This window comes from Lutjanus erythropterus, chromosome 8 (genome assembly GCF_056507025.1).
Source record: "Lutjanus erythropterus isolate fLutEry1 chromosome 8, fLutEry1.hap2, whole genome shotgun sequence".
In the NCBI taxonomy this organism is placed as follows: Eukaryota; Metazoa; Chordata; class Actinopteri; order Lutjaniformes; family Lutjanidae; genus Lutjanus; species Lutjanus erythropterus.
The window spans coordinates 31,270,478-31,289,363 of record NC_139324.1 but is presented as its reverse complement, the minus strand read 5'-3'; the positions used below and the strand labels follow the sequence as shown (position 1 = coordinate 31,289,363).

The following is an 18,886-nucleotide window of genomic DNA, read 5'->3' as shown; positions in this document are numbered from 1 at the left end:
CAGTTTTGTTAGGTGCAGCACTAAAAACAACATAAACATTTTTGATAAGGATTGCTTGAATTTTTTGCTGTTGCTGTCACCAAGATATGCACTGAATGTGACATTTTGCAGTTTAATAAAAAAATAAAAAATCTGATAGCTACCAATATATCTGCAATAAGCTAATATTGGCCCAGCTAGTTAATTGGTCTAGCTCCAACACAGACTGTGAGAAAGAAAAGTGAAAAGCAATAAATCTGGAAAATTTTTCTTTGATAGCTTTTCTTAAAAATAGGTTTGTTATTTGCTAATTTTCTTTTTTATGATAGATAATGACAAGTGGGGATGTTTGGTTTAAAGTTAAAGTTGCACACGCTTATAGAATAAAAGATTTTTTCCAATAATTATGCAGTTATACAGTGCATACTTAATGTACAGTGTGTGCGCTGCCCTGCAGTCTCCCCTTGCCTCTGTACAGCTGTAACCTCACATATTCGTCTAACGGCACCACACACCCCCAGCTACACAGTTGTAATCTCAAGCAGACCACCACTGCCTGCCACCCACTGCAGCCCCACACTCTTTCATACATCCTCCGTCCAGGGACAAGGAAGGAGGAGGTGAAGTGTATGTGAACATGGCATCCCAGCATGTGTTCATTTCCTCCCACTTCTGTAATTCTCTTTAGTGAAATAATTAGAAGCAAGAAAGCTGGAGAGCCTTCATAACATTTAATGTTATCTAAGACTAGCTGCTGTGTGCTGCATTATAGCTCTGCACGCAATCCCATAAATCATGCTCGGGATTACCAGGTGCATATATGTGTATGTGTGTGTGTGTGGTGGGGGGTTGGACAGTACAACCCCCCACCACACAGGCTTTCTGTCTGCTGCTACTCATCTGTTTGTTCCTGCAGTCTACTCTGAACTCACAGTAAAGAGCGAACCAGGATAGATGGATTGTTGTGGTGCGGGCAGAATCCTGCGGGAGCGTTGAACAGTCATTGTTATGCAATTTCCTCTCAGCGCGGATTGGTCAGGCTGTGGGTTGTTGGTGGGCTCAGCACGGTAATCTCACAAGCATTATCTGTCTCTCAGAATCAGTGGTTGTTGTGTGCAGGACTCTCTCATCCATGCCGGCCTTTGTAAATCCAACCAGCCAGCCAGGACTGCCTGTTTCTATCATCCATCTTAGGCAAACGGGTTTGTCCCGGGCCACGTTCAATCCAAAAACATTGTGAACCTTTTTTGCTAGGGTTTCCGCATTGGCATGTTTCCTCAAAACAGTACGCAACAATGTGCAACAGGCTTTGAGATTCGTTTTCTCTATTTTTGTGTGTGTGTGCCACAGGTGTTTCCCACTGAGCAGCAACGTGTACGTAAACAGTGCCATATTACAAAAGGTATTGCAATGCAGTGTGCTTATGTACACAACAGGGTACTGTTTCTGTTTAAAAGCACATTTTGCCACTTTTTGTTGGGGCTGAACACAGCCGTGGTGCATGAAGTCAACATTATCAGGACTATTTTATTCTCATTCGTTTAGGTATTTTCCCAACTCATGTGACTTCTTCTTCCACCCGATTACACAATTTTATCCAGCTGACTCTGGGCTGCATGATTTATATGATTGGTTTGTACCATAAAAGCTTTTGGTGAAAGTGCTGAAACAGTGCAGACAACCACAGTCACACTACCTAATCACAGGGATTGATGTACAGTAAAAATAAAATTAAGTGTAATTTCAAGTTTTGCAAGTATTGTAAGTATTGTACCAATAATACCTAAATCAGTACTTTGCAGTATCTTTGGACAGTCTTAAGGGAATATTAGGGAGGGAAAAGTTGGTAAACCTTTGCTGCTTTGTGTCTACCATTTGTTTTTTTACAGCATCTCTACAACTCTAAACAAGTCATAAGCTGATAGTGTTTAAAGTTTCCATGAAGTCGAAATCAGTGTGTAATCGTTTTAACGTCCCCAGTACGCCTGTATCTGGCCCAACAATGAAAAAGTCATTTTGTAGATATTCTCTGATATTTTTACTGGTGTCTCAGAGTTTTTTGGAAAATGATTGAACTATTGAAGTCATCATGCATTTGGGTGCATACACTTAATTTGTGTCCATTGAAATGCTTTCTTACTTATGATGCAGCAGTTGCTAACAGTAACTGTTAGCTTTGGTGAGTGTGCAACAGAACTGGGCTCAGCAGCCTCCCAGTGAACACGATTGGTCACTAGGACAAAAACAACCTCAGAGGTCGACAGGTAATACAGAACCAAGGTTATTTACAGAGTTTCCTGATGGAAAGATAGCTTTAGTTGTTGCTAATGTAACTTAGCTAATAACTAAAAGCTGTTACCTCAGTTAGCTGTGATTCAGCCCTGGGGTACTCTAGCAAACACTGGGTTAGCTGGCTTTAAGTGGGACTCCTTTAGCTATCAGGCTATTACGTACTGTATTTGTGTGATTGTAGGCTATATCCATTTTGACCACATAAGCAGTTAATGAAGCTACTGCGTTTTTTCTTTGTAGAGCAGTGTATTATTTTGTTGATTCAGATGATGATAAAGCTGAACAGAGGGAACAGGGTATTCATTACCAGGTCACTGCCAAAAATATGAACAGACATAAAACTGAACAGTTTTACAGTGAAAAATTATTGTTAGTGTGATTCAGTTTACTCTAAATCTTTCTTCTAGAAGTATCTGGCCTGTCTCTCTAAAGATTAGACAGACTGTCGCCGTGCCAACAATAAACCTTGAGCCAATCACAGGGCAGAGAAGCTTTTATTGACGGTTTAATTGCTTTGCACACTATCTCCAAGTTTATCATATTGATTGTCTCAGTGGTTGCACACTGCAGTCACACAAAGTTGACTACCTTTTACTGTAATTAAGTAAATTTACGAGTACAGCACAGTTTAAGATGTGGAAACTTAACCTTAAGACTTTCTACTTTTTGCCCACTTTTAAGGGAAAATATTATACTTTTAAATTTTAATTTTGTTTTTTGAAAGCTATAATTAATTTGCAGATTTGGATTTTTCAACATGTGGTAATTGCTTTAGAGCTTTTGAAAATTTTCTATTAGTACCTGAGTTTCAGTACTAATACCAAAACATCATGTCATCAATATGTTACTTTGATCAATATAAACATGTTTATCTACAACAGCCTTTTTTCATTTGAAAAAAGACCAAAATTCTGACATGTTAAATTTTATCACAACACAATCAGTTGTACAATAACTCTGCACAGTCCTCTATCTCCCTGTTCTGTGCGTGTGCAAAAAAAATCTGAAGTTTCTCTGTAAATGGAAAATAAGCTAAGTGGATCAGACCGAGCCACACAACACTATTTCAGCCATTCAGCAACAGGCGACATTCGTGCTTGTGTGCAGGACAGGGCGAGGAGGAGGGGAGCGAATATTCGCCCCATGTTACTGGTGCAAGTGTGTGTTTATTTACTCACAAACAGGCAGCCATAAGCTATTGAGCAACATGCTAACAGTTAGCGAACACTGGCCAGCAGGCACTAGGTGTGTGTGTTTGTTTGTGTATGAGCCTCTGACAGCACTCACCAGAGAGGCTGGTTCTTTCTGCCTCTCTTCTTTCCCACTTCCTTTCTGTACATTCACAAAAATACATTACTCCTCCGGTCAGCGGTCAACAACAACAACAGAAAGACTAATTAGCTCACTGTAAACAGCCGAGCATGGACGGTCTTTCATTGCCAACTTTCTGCACTTAACGGATTTTGAATGCGACGCTAAGAGAATGTTACACCTGGTAGCTTATAATATAGTGGTATCTTCAGTTTCAGCAAATTTTCTGATCTTCAGTTCAAATGAGAGGAGAAAAAAGTTAAAATAAAGTATAAAGATTGTTATCTATACCTACACCTACATGGAAAACAAATCTGATAGTTATGTAATAAAAACGGTCACATTTGTTTACTTAAGTGACATTTTGAATCACTTAGTAGTAGAGATTTTTGTGGTGACATTTCCAGATTTTATCATTTCTTCCACCTGTGCTTTTATCATAATTTCATGGGACACAGTTTGACAGCCACATTCCTGAACATGTCAACATACTGTGACAGACTATGTCCAACCATGCAGGTCTTATCATTTGTCTGTAATCGTAGGTGTGTGTGTGTGATGGCCAGTGTGTGTTTACCTGACCGCTGCATGTGATGGCAGATTGTAAAGGTAAACCACTGTAAGCTGCGATGGTGCTTTTTCTCTTATTAATGCTGGGGACACAGGAGCTGTCAGTGCTGTTGTTCCGCTGCTGGTGAAATAGTAATGAGTGTGTATAACGGAGCTGAGCCAGTGTGGTTTACAGCTCTGTTGCACTTGGAGGCGAGGCCAGGGCACATGGAGCACTGACTGGCTGTGCAATGTGTCTGTGAGCCGGTGATGGAGACACAACAAGAGGCTTTTGGAGTAAATCTAATGAGAGACTGAGGTCAGATTTGCTTTTATTTTTTGTCTTTGGCTTGTAAATGTTTAAAGAGGTGGTCTGGAGTGTTTTGATAGATCTAAAACCCTCTGAATAAGGAAATCTGGTTGTAGCTGTAGTTCTGATCAGCATGGACAGCCTGTTGATATGTATTAGTAAAAAATTTTGGGATTCAAAATTTTAGGTTGATATTTTGTGGACAAGTTGCAGATGTAAGTAATTTTTCATGCATTTAGACTGGCTAGGAACTTTTATTGTAGAGATATAATGAGAATGATGATGGGTTTGACATTAACCTGTAACACTGTGTGGATTAGAGCTTAAATTAGTCAATTAGTGACAAAAAAAATTAATCTTAAACTATTTTACTTTTTGTAATTGGTAGTTGTATTAGCAAGACTTCAAGGATTCGTTTGTTTCATTATCTTAAATCAGACAATGTATGTGTTTCCTGTGTTTTAGGCCTATATTATTGTTGATTTGGACAGACAAAACAAGAAGTTTGGAGATGGCACACTGAGCTCTGACAGTGGGATATTTGTGCGGATTTAATTTTAAGTGCACATTTTGAGGTGATTGTGCGAACCACTGCGCCACCGTGCCGCATAGAGCCATTCCAGGCGGGGCATGGATGAAAAATAAGGGTAAAATTATGGAGTAAAACTAAGCTTAATGAATTGGTGCTGCAGCTAACGACTATTTTAATTGTCAACTAATCTGTTGGTTATTTTCTTGCTTAATCAGTTAGTTATTTGGTCTTTAGATTATCAGAAAACTATCGACCAGTGTTTCTCAGAGCCAAAGATGACGTCCTCAAATGTCTTGTTTTGCCTACAACCCACAGATATTCAGTTTACAGTTTACAGTCATAATGGAGTAAAAAAAAACAGAAAATACTCACATTTAAGATGCTACAACTACAAATTTGCAGTCTGGACTCCATTATTTTTAAAACAGTATTTTTATGGTTATTGTTCTTGTTGTGAATATTTAACAGTTATTTAACTTTGAGACAGTCAGTGAATGGACCACATATGTTCAAAAAGCAACTGGATGTTGGATGCATTATAGGACTGTATTCTCTCTATTTGATCCTTTTTTCTTTTTTTTTTTGAGCCATTTCTTGAGGCAGGAGGGTTTAGGTGATTTCCAGCTGGTCTGAATCATCTTCTTGGCAGCTGCCATCCCGAGCACTGCTGATTGTTCCTTAGATGTATAGTTCAAAGCAATCTCTGAGCATCTTCAAGTGCCGATTCTGGATCGGGGGGAATGTCCTGCCCACAGACCACAATGAACAACTGAAATATTTCACACCAATAATTATGTAAATAAGGACCGACTGCCCACTCAGAACCTCTGCATCTGTTATTCACTGTAGTTACATGTTTATCTTGAGGGAGGAATATGTAACAATTGTGAGTCCTATTTTAAAATACAGTCTATGGTTGAAGCGAGTTGTTTCCCTTCGCCCACTGAGACTCAAGGAAGTTCAGCCAGGCTGCCGGAACACCGCAGGAGTGCAAGACAAGCACAACTTTGTAATTTGATAATAACAAGTGACGATGAGTCCTATACTGTAAGTTGATCAGCTGCTAATAACTGTCAGTTGTCTGTCAATGTAAAGCTAGGCCTGTTATCTTAAACAAGTCTACTGCTCTGAAAATACACACTCTGTCATTGGAGTTCAGTGACTGCCTGCCTTTTGCCTGCCAGAGTCCATTAACATGTTTCCATCATAAACATCTACTCTTTCTAAAAGATTATTAATGATTTCTTGCAACTAAACAGACACTTACTCATTTGGCAAACATTCAGCATTAATTTTAGTAGGGATGCACGGATACAGACTTTAGAAACTGTAAAATTCCACGTAAGTCCATGTAAAACTGAAATAAATGCACAGAGTGCAGCTGTAGACCACAGCCAGCCGCTGTCCAGTAAGTCCTGGTGGGCGTAAATTAGCTGAATGCCTCGAGTAATTCATCCGAAGACGAAGAAAAGACACTGCTGCCACCAGTCTGTAACCTTCTTTCTTGGTAATAAGCTGCTTCAACTTCTGTTTGTATACTCTTCTTTATTCTCCTGTTAATTTTCACTAAAATGGCCTGACAGACAGCACAGTACACCCAACTTCACTCTTTGAAATTTCTGAAGGACACTGCAGCTCTAGAGTTGCTGTCAGAGAAGTGAGTAATTCAGCTTTGCATGTTTCCTCAATCACTAATGACATATCCTGGTTATTTTATGATTTCCTATAGTAAATGTTTTACAGATTTCTGCTTTAAAGGAGGATTTTTATTTTGGCTTCATACACTTTTTCATAGGAATAAAATCATAGCAGTGTTTGCAGGTTACAAGTACATCTGTGATAAAGACAAATGAAAATGTTTGCTTGTGCTGTTTAGTCTTGACTTCATTTATTTTATTAAAGCTTATCATTAAAGACTTTCATCACTTCTGTGGTATAACAAACCACAGAGCACAGAACTGACTGGCACATTGAAAATGAACACAGTTTGAAGCTAACCTCTGCAGAGCACAGAATCACCTCATGTAGTGAGGCAGGTGGTTTGTCCGTGTATTTCCAGCAAAAGTAAATATGGCAGATGGTTGGCTCCTCTGCAGAGGTGTTTTGGGGCAACCTGAGATTGTTTCTGTTTTCTCATGATCACAAAATAACTATTTTGTAATCCTGGTATACTGAGCTTTGCTTTCAGTTTTTTTTTTTTTTTTAATTTCTCTGGTGATCAAAAGAAAATGGACTTTTCGTTTTAATTATGCCTCTGAAGCGAACCTTATTTATGCATCACATACTTTACTGAAAGGCAGTTTCTACCTGAGCAAGCCGTAATCAAAGAAGAAAATAAGCAAGCTCAGATTTCAGCTGTCCTGCTCATCGCTCTCCAAAGTTATGTGAAACTTTCAATTAAAGTTAAATGTATTCAAATATTTGCATCATGATTGAAGGATGGAGGAAATGCAAAGAGAGAGAATGGAATCAGAATTTTAAATGAAAGCCAGCTCTCGTACACCCATGACTCACTATAACTTGTGTGGGTTTGTGGTGTGGTACCAAAAATAGGCTCCTTTGTACTATTCATGCATTATTTGTTCGATAGTACTCGCAAATCAGCACTGCTTTGATCAGTTTAAAGCAAATGCAATCAATATTTGTTAAAAGCATAACCACAAGAGTAGCCTTCCAAGGAATTAACTGCACATGTAAAACACGGGAAAGCCTCTTTAGCGTCAGACTAACAATTCCAACAATTACAATACTGCAAATGAACAGATATGTAATGTTATAACACTACTGATATTAGAACAGAGAGGCTTTGACATAACCATGTCATGATTTTGTGATGAGACAGGTAGAGGAATGGGTATTTTATCGATGCGATATTTGTGCACAGTAGGGCTGCACAATCAATTGAAATTTTTATCAAAATCGCAATATGGCATTCTGCAATTTTCAAAGGAGGTGCAATATTTGTTAAAAAGGCAAAATGTGTGTCAAAAAACTTTTAAATTAATGCATGTCATGAGGCATAGATGTCCTGTCCTACAAGTCAGATTCTACAGAATAAAAAAAAAATCTTCATTTGGTAGTGAGTCCTACAAAAGAAATCCTACCAGTCATTTTAACATGTTTTTCAATCAAAATAAGATGAATGTTGTAAAAATTATCATTACCTCCAATATTGCAAATCATATTGCAATGGGAAAATCAGTCAAAATAGTCGCAATTAGGTATTTTTCAAAATTGTTCAGCCCTAGTGCACAGAAAAGCATTGCTACTGTGGTTTTATCAAGCCAAAAGCTAACTACTTAGAGACATCTTCATAACACTTCCTGTGCTTTTATTTTTAATTTTTTCCAAAAAGTTGAGTGCTGTTTTGGTTTTGCAGGAGTACAGCCTTTCCTTACACTGTTATCGTGACAAGCGGTTTTAAAAGTATTTAATTTCTTTGAAAAACACATAGTTGTGGCATGTTTCTGGCTTGTTTTCGTCATAGAAAGTGGCTGTTGCTTGTTTCCACATGAGCTCACAGGCTTGTGATCTGCTGACCTTTGGAATTTCAGCTATAGAGCAGAGCTGGATGTTCTCACTAAGCAAACAGCTCAGGTATTTGAATTTCAGTGCTTCTATGGATAAGTCCCTCTCTCTCTCTCTCTCTCTCTCTCTCTCTCTCTCATATTAATATTTAACTAGACCGGAATATTCGGGAATCCCCTTGCTGCGTTTTTGTTTATACACTGTGTGTGTTTGAAGAAGTGTGTCTTCAGCGACATGGCAAGAATAAGCATTTCACTTTACACCCACTCTTGTCCTCTTCAGGGCCAGAAGAATGCTTGACATTGTGTTAATGTCGGACTTTGCATCACAAAGGTGCAGTTTGAACAAATCGGCTAACACGCACTCACCATTGCTTAATGTCAGTGCCATTACAGGCAGCATCCTCGGCCATCTGCACCGTGACTCATTTCACTGTCATTTCACGCCATTTATAGGCTGTGTTTGGAAGTCTCCCCCTCAGCCTCGCCCCGGGATACCGGACCTCCTCCTCTGGCAGCAGTGTCCCCCTGCTGGGGTGTGTCTTGAGGATGGAGATTGGACAATGCTGCTCCAATCTCCCAACCCCCCACTCCCCGTGCATCAATACCCTCCATCATTGTCTTCCCCAGAGGTTTAGGTCTGTAACGAGAGGATGGGGTGGAGCATCTGTTCCCCAAGCCTTTCCTTTCACCCACAGACCCTCCTTCTCAATCAGTGCCTTTTGATATACTCCCTCTGGTCGCAGTCGGTCTCTGTCTCTGCCAAAACACTCATACATACACCACAGACAGACAGACGCACCACCATGACCTTCCTCCATCAGTCACACCCCCCTTTTTCTCTCCAGTCTTTTGATTATCTGGTGACTCAACCGTTCAGTCAGTTTCTTAATGTCACCCTGAAAACGTGGCAGTGTCTTTGTTTTGTTTTGTTTTTGTTTTGTTTTGTTTTTTTTAAACCGTGAGTTTGTTTTATCAAAGTGCACTATATCAACACTAGCATGTAACCTTCAACCAAAAGAAGAAAAATATATATTCATTTATACCTATAATTGCAATTGCTGTGTATACTTTAACAATGGAAAAAAATATACAAAGGAAAAGTAAAAGTAAGTGCCTACAGTGAAACCAGGGATATTTCACAAGCTCAGACAAACTTCACAATCTGTCAGAAATTAATTAAGTGGTCTCCCCAAGTCACGATGCTCCACAAAATTTATGGAAGGTCCCTAATCTCCCCATACTAGGTCTTTCTTTTTTGCTCCAGTAAAGTAACTTTGCTTGCAGTGTTCCAGTACCTTTCTCTAAGGCAGAGGAGGAGGATACATGAACACACCGAAGTTGGAAGAACGACTTTCCAACTCAGGAGAATGGACAGTGTGAGGAGCACATGAATGCAGAGTCACTCACACGCTCTTTCTTTGTGTTTTCAGGTGAGAAGCAAGACGGAGCCGAACCTGAGCCCAGATCACACTCAGCAAAACCTGTGAGATGCTCAGAAACCACCTGACAGGTCAGTGTCTGGACACACATGCATATAAATACATGCACACATTTAATTCAGTCGAATGGCTGAATGAAGTGGTTATATTCAAGGAAAGTGTGAGAGAGAGATTGTAAGAGATGTTAAATGACCTTTTTTGGGGGGGAGTAAAGAACGGTTCTCCTGGTATTCTGATTCTGACCTTTTGATTTTCCTCCGACTGTCGAAGCCCTTCAGCCCGGAAGCTTGAACTTTCTCATTCCCCTGGAGTATGGACTCCTGTCAGGTGGTTTGATTTGAGATTTGAGTGCTCTGCACACCGAGAAACTTGAGAAAAATGGTCTAATTCACATTCAAATGTGGCTTTCATGTTTCGTGGGAACCTTGAATACCGAAGTCTGTCAGTTTGCCGTACAGCACTTAATAGTCTAAAAAAAGAAAGCAGAACTGTACTGAGCTTGTCGTGAAAATGTAGGTTAATCAAAATAATTTGATGACGACAATCACGTATCCAGAGGTTATTTGTCTACAAGAGCAGGTCTGAACTGTGCGTGTCCCTGTTTGTGTTTGTAGTGTGTCTGTGTGTCTGTGAGGAGCTGGATGTGACCTCAGTTAACTGAAGAAAAGAATTTTCACAAAGAAGGTTTTGGGTTGTTTTGTTTTAAGTTAGATTAAGTTGTAAATCATTTACCAATACTTAAATTAGTTTTATTGCCATGTGTCATTCGAGAGGATTCATAGGATCCAGAGGGATTTTGTTGTTGCTGTTTTAAGTCAGCAGCAGTTGTAGCATGGCTAATTTTAGCCGCGTTAGCCTCACTCTCTGCATTTTCACTGGTGGTCTCTGAGATGGTCTGTTGCTCATGAAGTTAGAAAATGATATATTGTTGCTCACAAGAGTGTCTGTATACTTGGGATAATAATGCAACTAATTGGCCACTAAGTTTCAATAGGTAACTAGTTCACTGTTATTGATCGGTGCCACAGAGTGGTTTGGCTAGCTCACAATTGATTCATGGGTAGACCTTTTTCAGTATTGTATAAATTAAATGTTATGTTTTGTTTTTTTCCAAAAAGGCCAATTTACATTTAACAAAAATGTTGGATTAATGTTAATGTGTATTCTCAGACATGTTTTAATCTTGAAACAAAAAAAATGATTTGGAGGCCCCCATGTAGTAATCTGAGGACCTCCTAAGAGTCTCTGACCTCCTGTTGAAGACCCCTGCATGTTCTAATGAATGACTTATATAGTTTGTAAAGGATGTTTAACTGTTGTGCCTTTGTGTGGTGTCACAATGGACTACAAAGCAAAATAAGTGTTTTAAAACAGAAGAGGGTTTTGCTTTTGAGCATAGAGCTGTGCAACTACATGAAATACTTTTGAAATTGCAATACAGGCAAAGTGCAATATTCATATCACAAAAGTTGCAATTTTATATAAAGGAAAAATATGACTAAACTTTATTATAATAAAGTAATGTAGTGCTGTGGAGATGCCCTGACCTACAAATCTTGTTCTCTAGAAGTAAGAAAATGTGTTGGTTTGGTAGAGACCCCAACAAATGTCACATCATCATGATTTTGATACAAAAATGATCATTCATCTGCAACTATTTTGACAATTGAAATGTTTTTTTTTAAGCAAAAATACCAATTTGCTTCTCAGTTTTGAGAATTTGCTGCTTTTGTCATATGTGACAGTAAACTGAAAATGTTTGGGCTTTTAACTGTTTGTTGGAGAAAGCAGTAGATGTCAAGCTAAGCGATATGGCAGATTTGCTGTTTTCTGAAATTGTACTGTACACACGTCAGGCTGTAACAAATTATTTTGTTTATCGATTTGAATTTTGAATATCGATTAATGTTGATAATTTTCTCTATTGATCAAGTAGTAGATTGGTCAATAAATGTCAGAAAATTGTGAAAAATATTCATCACTGTTTCCCAAAGCTTAATATGACACCCTCAAATGTCTGGTTTTGTCCACAACCCAAAGATATTCAGTTTACTGTCATCGAGGAGTAAAGGAACCAGAAAATGTGGAATGAGAGACAACAGTGTTTTCTTAAAAAATGACTCATAACGATTATCAGAGTAGTTGGTGATTGATAGTTGACAACTCATTGATTGACTGATTGTTGCAGCTCTCCATACATGAAATGTTTTGTTAGAAATGGATTGCTCCTGCTGGAGTACAGGATCCAGTGTGCAGTCATATGTGGGATGCTGATACAACTGGCATGGAGAGAACTGATTACTGATTTGGCACAAAGGGATTTTCTCTTGTGCAGAAACGGTCTGTCCTACTTACAGAGACGCCACCACAGCCTAACCTGCTGTTCCCAGCTGGTTCTGCTTTGAAATACATCCACCCCCCTCCTCCTCCTCTTCTCCTCCCCTCTCCTCTTCATCTCTCTTCGCTCCTCCTCTTTGAGTCTGTGCAGAAGGCTCCACCTCTCCTGCATCCCCCCCCCCTCCTCCCCGACAGCCTCCTCCTCTGCTCTTTGAGCCGCGTCCTCTCTGCGTCAGACAGCTCCATTCATGAAAAGTGTGACGTGAGCAGGTCTTCAGCGACCCGGTGACGCTGCCGGCCACCCACTCACAGCCCAGGTGCTGCGGGAGTTAAGAGGAATGTCTGTCATTCTCCAGCCTCTGTCTCCCCCTTTCTCCCTGCTTTTCTTGTTGTTTTTCTCCAATCCTAACCGTCAGTTTAGTCTTTTTCCCTCGGTGTTGTTTTGTCTTTTTCCATCCCTGCCTCTGAGCTGAGAGAGGACCATGAATCTGAGCTCTGTCTGCTGTGAGTAATCTGCTGATGCTGTGTCTTTGCCGTACATCTGGTGTGATGTTGAGGTACTTCTGCTCATATGTTTGTTTCTGGTGTTTTCTTTGATTATACATGTGTGTGTGTATATGCCTGCAAGGAGAAGTGTGTGCATAGTGTGCTGCTGTTTGCATGTGGATCAGCTGTCAGTGTTTGTTCAGCAGCAGTGATGCAGGAGTGTGTCGAGCGGTCGTGCGACGGTGCGTGCAGGAGCTATTTTAGGCTCAGCGGTGATGCTGCTGCTGCTTTTTTGATGCAGTGCTTCTCCGTGCCCTCTGAAGGACAGGTTGAGATGTAGGTAAACGTATAGACCAACAGAACCCGCCTTCCTCTACCTCCTGATGTAGCAGCCACATGATGCTCTGAGGCATTAAAACGCTGCTCGGTCAGAGATGACCAGACTTTTCTGGGACACACGTGTACTGCGCACAGCCATGGTTATTTCACTATGTGCACATACACAAATCCCTTTCCAGTGTTTCATTTTGTCTCCTCTCTTTGTCCCCTGCCAGCTTCACCATCTTTGACTTTTCGCCCCCACTTTGCATCTTCATCCCCATCTTTAGTCACTCAGATTGGCAGCAGGAAATCTCTGTGTGTGCCCACCTCTGTCCTCTGCTACTAAGCATGTTTATGTAACTGCGCTGGATGAGTAGCCGGCAGCCGGGCTTTAGAGGAGAGGAGGAGGAGGAGGAGGAGGAGGAGGAGGAGGAGGAGGAGGAGGAGGAGGAGGAGAGAGCTCCATGCATCTATCCATCCATCCATTCTCCTGAGTGTTTAAAATAATGGTTGCATATTCATATCCATGAGGAGTTTGCCATTTGTTTTTGGTTTTTTTTGTAAATCTAGAGTGTCTTATCTGAGCTGCTTGGGGACTAGAATTTAATATTAAAACATGGACGGCTATGTTTTAAGGTATAATGTGCAACTATTTATAGGCTTATATAAACATTATCTGTATCTGCAGAGGCCATTCCCCCTTCCAGTATGTCCTTATTTTTCTCATTATTTTGCTGTGCTTGGGACCATTGACCAACCCAAAACATCGGCATTTCACATCCTGGTATCTTTCTGGTGCATTTATGAACAGCTCGGACAAATCCTACCCAATCTATCTTGCACCTGCGTAGTATGTTATTAAAAAAAAATCATATTGCAATGATTTTAACAGATGTTGTGATATGATTCATGATTAGTGGCAATGATCATTTTTGCATAAAAGTTTTAATTTTATCTGAAAAAGAAAGTATTAAAATATTGACATTTGTTTCTTTAGGGCTATTTTCAGTGTCAGTTAATCTCATGATCATTTTCTTGGTTAATCGATCATTTGTTGTTCTATAAAAAGTCAGAAAATGGTGAAAAATGTCATCAGTGTTTCCCAAAGCCCAAGGTGACATCCTCAAATGTCTTGTTTTGTCCACAAACTAAAGATATGCTGCTTTGAGAAGCTGGAATAAGATAATTTTGACTGTTTTTTTTCCTTAAAAAGAGTTGGCAATTAATTTAATTGCAGCTGTAGTTTTCTTATGTCTGGAGGTTAAGATTTGTTGGCCAGGGCATCTCTGCAGCACTACAGTACTTCATTATAATGCTGTTTTGTCAAACATTTATCATTTATCAAATATTGCAGCTTCTGCAATATGGATATTGCACTTTGCCATATTGCAATTTCAATAGTATTTTGATTAATTGTTCAGCCCTAATCTAAAATCTGTCACTAAAGCTGCTTGAGCTCCAGGATTTAATATTTAAACATGGCTTTTGTGCATGTTGTGTGTTTTTAAAGGCAAGCAGGGATAGTATGAACCCAGGAGCTAATAGAAGCACTAATGTGTATTGATTTCTTGGCTTTCTGCTCTGTGTCTATAGGCAGAAGAAAGACCATGTAAAGTAACATCCATTTCATCTTGTTAATCTCTTTTTTTGGTCCGTATCTTTGTGTATTTTCATATTTCACCCACTAAAACGGTGTCAGTCGCAGCCAGTCTCCTGCAATATGTGTGTTTGTCTGTTGTGTCACTTTTTGTGTGTCTGTCTCTCTCTTCGGCCCTTGTTGTTGGCGGGCCAGGCAGGCCGTCCCTATTAAAAGAGCACAAGGGGGATTGTTGTGGCAGCAGCTGCTCTGGTGTGCAGTGCTGAGTGTGTTTGTCTGTGCGTGTGTGTGTTGTGCTGTCTCCTGGCCGTGCAGGGCAGACAGGCCCAGTTCACATGGAGCCGGCTCCTCTTGTGTCCTTTGTTGTCGCTCTGGGAGTCTTTCCCCATTGGAGCGTGGTCGGTACAGTATCACGCCGCAAGCAGCCGCAGCAGCAGCAGCAGCAGAAAAGCGTTTTCTCTTTCTCTTTTTTTGTCCGTCTCTCATTCATTTTTCTCCGCTCTCACTATTTTCTGTTTCCAGCTGCGAAATGTTCCTCCCTATCTCCCTCATTCATAACCCTCCATATCCTTTTCAGTCTCCCTAATCTGCTTTTCTTCCTCTACTTTTCTCTGAGCTATTCTCTCCCTCCACTGTCTCCTTGGCCTCCACCGTCCCTGTCTGTCTGTTTGCATTTATCATCTATCCGGACGGATCTGGCTAGCATTCATAAATAGAGCTCTGTAAAGCTTTATCGTCAAGCATCGCTGGGGAACAAAGAGTCTGTTTGACTGAAAAGGCCGATATTAAATCTTTTCAGTGTGATAGTTGCAGATTTTAGAGGGCTGTGTGTCCTGGTTGCAGCATTCGCTGCAGCCTCACTGAGAGGCTGGGAGAGAATGAAGCTGGAGGGAGAGTGTGTGACGTGTCGATGGCGCACACTCTTTTTCTCCAGTTATTTATTTTCTCCAATTCTGGCTGGTACCGGCTGAGGCTATTTGAGGCACAAGTTATGTGTGTGTGTGTGTGTGTGTGTGTGTGTGTGTGTGTGTGTGTGTGTGTTTGGGGTGCTAATTATTCACAGCCATGTCAACCCTGTGTTTGAATTTAGCGTATTCCTCCAGAACGTGTTGGTCAGCTGGGCTGTGAAAGTATGAATTTGCTTTGTTGAATCACACAGTCAGTCATTGATGTTTTGGACGTCAGAGGGAAAAGCCGAGGTGGAACTGTCTTGTTTTTACACATTTTCATCCTCCTATCTGTCAACTCTTCATACATGAGAGTAGCCACACAACAAAACCCCCCTTGGATGAAAACAATCATTAAAGGAGAAATCTGTAATATATTTATTATAAAATGACCATGATATCTCATTAGCGATTAAGGAGAAATCCTATTCCAGGCTTTAGTTTGCCCGTTTCATGCTTATTAGAGTTCAAATCAATACTGAATATTCAGAGAATGAGTTAACGCCTGTTCATGAATCATAAGAAATCATTTCTAATCTTGTAAAAGGAGATGATATATAACACGCTTAAACTGAGTGATTTGTTAAAGGAGTCTGGCAGACGGTCACTGAACTCCACTTCCAGAGTGTGCATTTTCAGAGCAGTGTGCGTTTGTTTCAGGATAATGGGCTTAAGTGTACATTGACAGACAGTTGACTGTTATTATCATCTGATCAACTTGCAGTGTAGGGCTTCTTGTCACTTTTTATTGTCCAATTACAGTGTTGCGTTTGTCTTGCGCTCCTGCAGTATTCCTGCAGTCTGTATGCCTCGAGTCTGAGGAGGATGGGGTGGCGAAAACAACCTCACCTCAATCATAGATGGTATATTAAATAGGGATTCCACTTATTTAACTTAGCTGAGCTCCCACTCTCTATTTGGACTGTGATACTCTTTTGCATGCACAGTTGCTACATATTGCTCCGTGAACCACAAGCGCTGTGAAAGTGTGGGATCAAATTAGAAAAAAATAGTGGCACCATGTCTAAAAGCTGCTATGTGACATTTTGCACATCAAACAAGTAAAAAAAAAACACAGTGTACTATTTTCTTTACTTCCCCAAAGAGTGAAGGACAGTAAAAGAAGAGATTTGTGGCTTGGTTAGTCACTGAGTAAATGATGTGACGATTGTGTCTATAAAGCGAATCAGAAAAGAGTCTTCATGATGGTTTAACTTAAGTTGTTACTGTGAAAAAATATGATCCTTTCATAGAACACCTTTCATAAAAATGGAGTTTAGTTTAACAGTCTGCCCATTTGAATGACCAACAGGAGCAGAAACTATTTTAACGTTAATAATTCACATAAATTGAGCTGATCTACCTTCTAGTAATGAACACTGTAAACAGTAATAAGTAACATAGAAAAGGGAGCTGATCTGTTTTCTGTTTCTCCCATCTCATAGTAAAAGATTGCATATTAGGCACAAACAGCCATTAAAATAGAGACAGCAGTTCCACTTCACCACAGATAATTAATTTTCAGTAAGGACAGATTACTAAAACAGCACAATAAAGTGTGTTAATGGCAGAAAAACATTACATGGAGAATCAGTATTGTCAGGTTCATCCACTTTGATGGAGGCAGACTGATACCCATTTTCCATACACACAGAGTCGGCATGTCAGCCCAGCTCAGCAGGGATTTGCATCTGCATTACAGCAGGGCTTCCTGGTTGAAGGTGTCTTTTAACTGAAGATGAGCTTAGCTCGAGTCAAGTGGCACTAAAACAGCAAATAAACACTTGACTTCCTATAAATTTGTCACAATTAAAGTCCTGTGTTCTCTTGTAATTGAATTAAGCTTTTATCATAAAGCAGCTAAATCAGGAAATATTGGCTTTTCAATAGTGGTAGTAATAGTGTTTGTCTTATTTTATGTGATTAAATTTGCAAAGACCTCTGAAGATTTTTACCGCCAGTCAAATTAGAGGGGCTGCTTCCACCCCAAAAGAGGCAGGGGCATAATGCAAGGGTAAAACTACGTGGATGGGCTGCTCTCATCTATTCATCCCCCTGACCGTCCTGCCCTTCTTCCCACTGAGAAATCCAGCCTTCACAACAAACCAGGCATATTCCAGATGATACCACCTGGCACTTTCCCTGTAGCTTCAGCAGGAGCAGCTTTGACCTTGTTCCTATTTGGCTAGCAACACCAGTCAAACCCCGCGCAGGCAAACAGGTAAACCAGGCAAGGATTATTGTCCTGTGGCCTGCTTTCCCCTTCAGGTATTAAAGTCAGCCCAGGTGAGTCACCAGAGGGAATCAGAATATGAAGAAAGAGGGATTATAGGGAAATGTCAGCCATGTGATGGCAGATGCCTGAACACTGTGCCAGAATTTGTTTATTCTCCCCCTCCACCACCGCTGTGCCCGGCCCACACCAGCAGATTATTACTTTCACCCACCTACAGCAGGCTGTCCAATCCCCTCTGGCAGGACTCACGGCCATGGTAGTGAGGGAAAGCTGATTTAGACATCGGCCCACATCCCGACAATCAAATCAGGACTTGGGCGGCTCTGTTGGCAGAGTCATATTTCTGAGGTCTCTGCATTTGGTGTTCATAGTGCTAAATGTTATGATTCTGTCTGCCTCAATGACCAGAAATGAGGCGCACGTTTCTAGATTTCTGTTTCGTAACTTTGTTTACTCACCAATGAACACTGACCATGAAAGTCCAGAGTTTGCACCGACTTGGGAAACAAGTACAGATACCAGAGTTCAGCTGTTCAACTGTGACCCAGAATAACACAGTCACATGTGTAGTTCAGAGACTTCTGAGCCACTGATAAGAGACATCCAGACTGTTTTGTTTTTATAGTTTTCCTTTTATTGGATACTTGAGGTGCTCAGTGGAGACGAGTTCTGCTCTCACCATCCATCTTTTGGTCAGGAGGGATAGAAACAGTCTGGAGCAGGTATTTATCTTTTCCTTCCAGCAAAGAGCTTTCAAGGATTGGGTGATCTGGACCATAAAGGTTTGACCCTGGCTCACCGTGCTGCGGTCATATGTCTCTGTATCTATTGCACATCTGTCCATTGTTTCTTCCATTTTTTTCCCTGTTAAAAAGGCCGGGATGCTGCACACTGTACAAATTATAAAGCCCCCTGAGACAAACTGGGCTGTGTGATATTGGACTGTATAAATGTGAAAGTCAGATTTTTTTTTAATGAATTTGCTGGACAGGTGTGGTATCTGGTGGCTCTTCTTTTGAG

General features: G+C 40.5%; 1 protein-coding gene across 2 annotated transcripts in view; it reads left to right on the top strand.

The window, feature by feature from the left end:
* The window catches only part of map3k13 (mitogen-activated protein kinase kinase kinase 13), a 53,224-nt gene that overhangs the window by 10,970 nt on the left and 23,368 nt on the right, over positions 1 to 18,886 (top strand). The window contains exon 2 of one of the 2 annotated variants that reach the window (XM_084725291.1): positions 9,934 to 10,013. The gene's annotated coding sequence lies outside the window, so the exon portion shown is untranslated. Of the gene's footprint in view, positions 1 to 9,933; positions 10,014 to 12,535; positions 12,784 to 18,886 lie in introns of those variants that run through there. The other variant, XM_084725292.1, reaches the window with a different exon arrangement.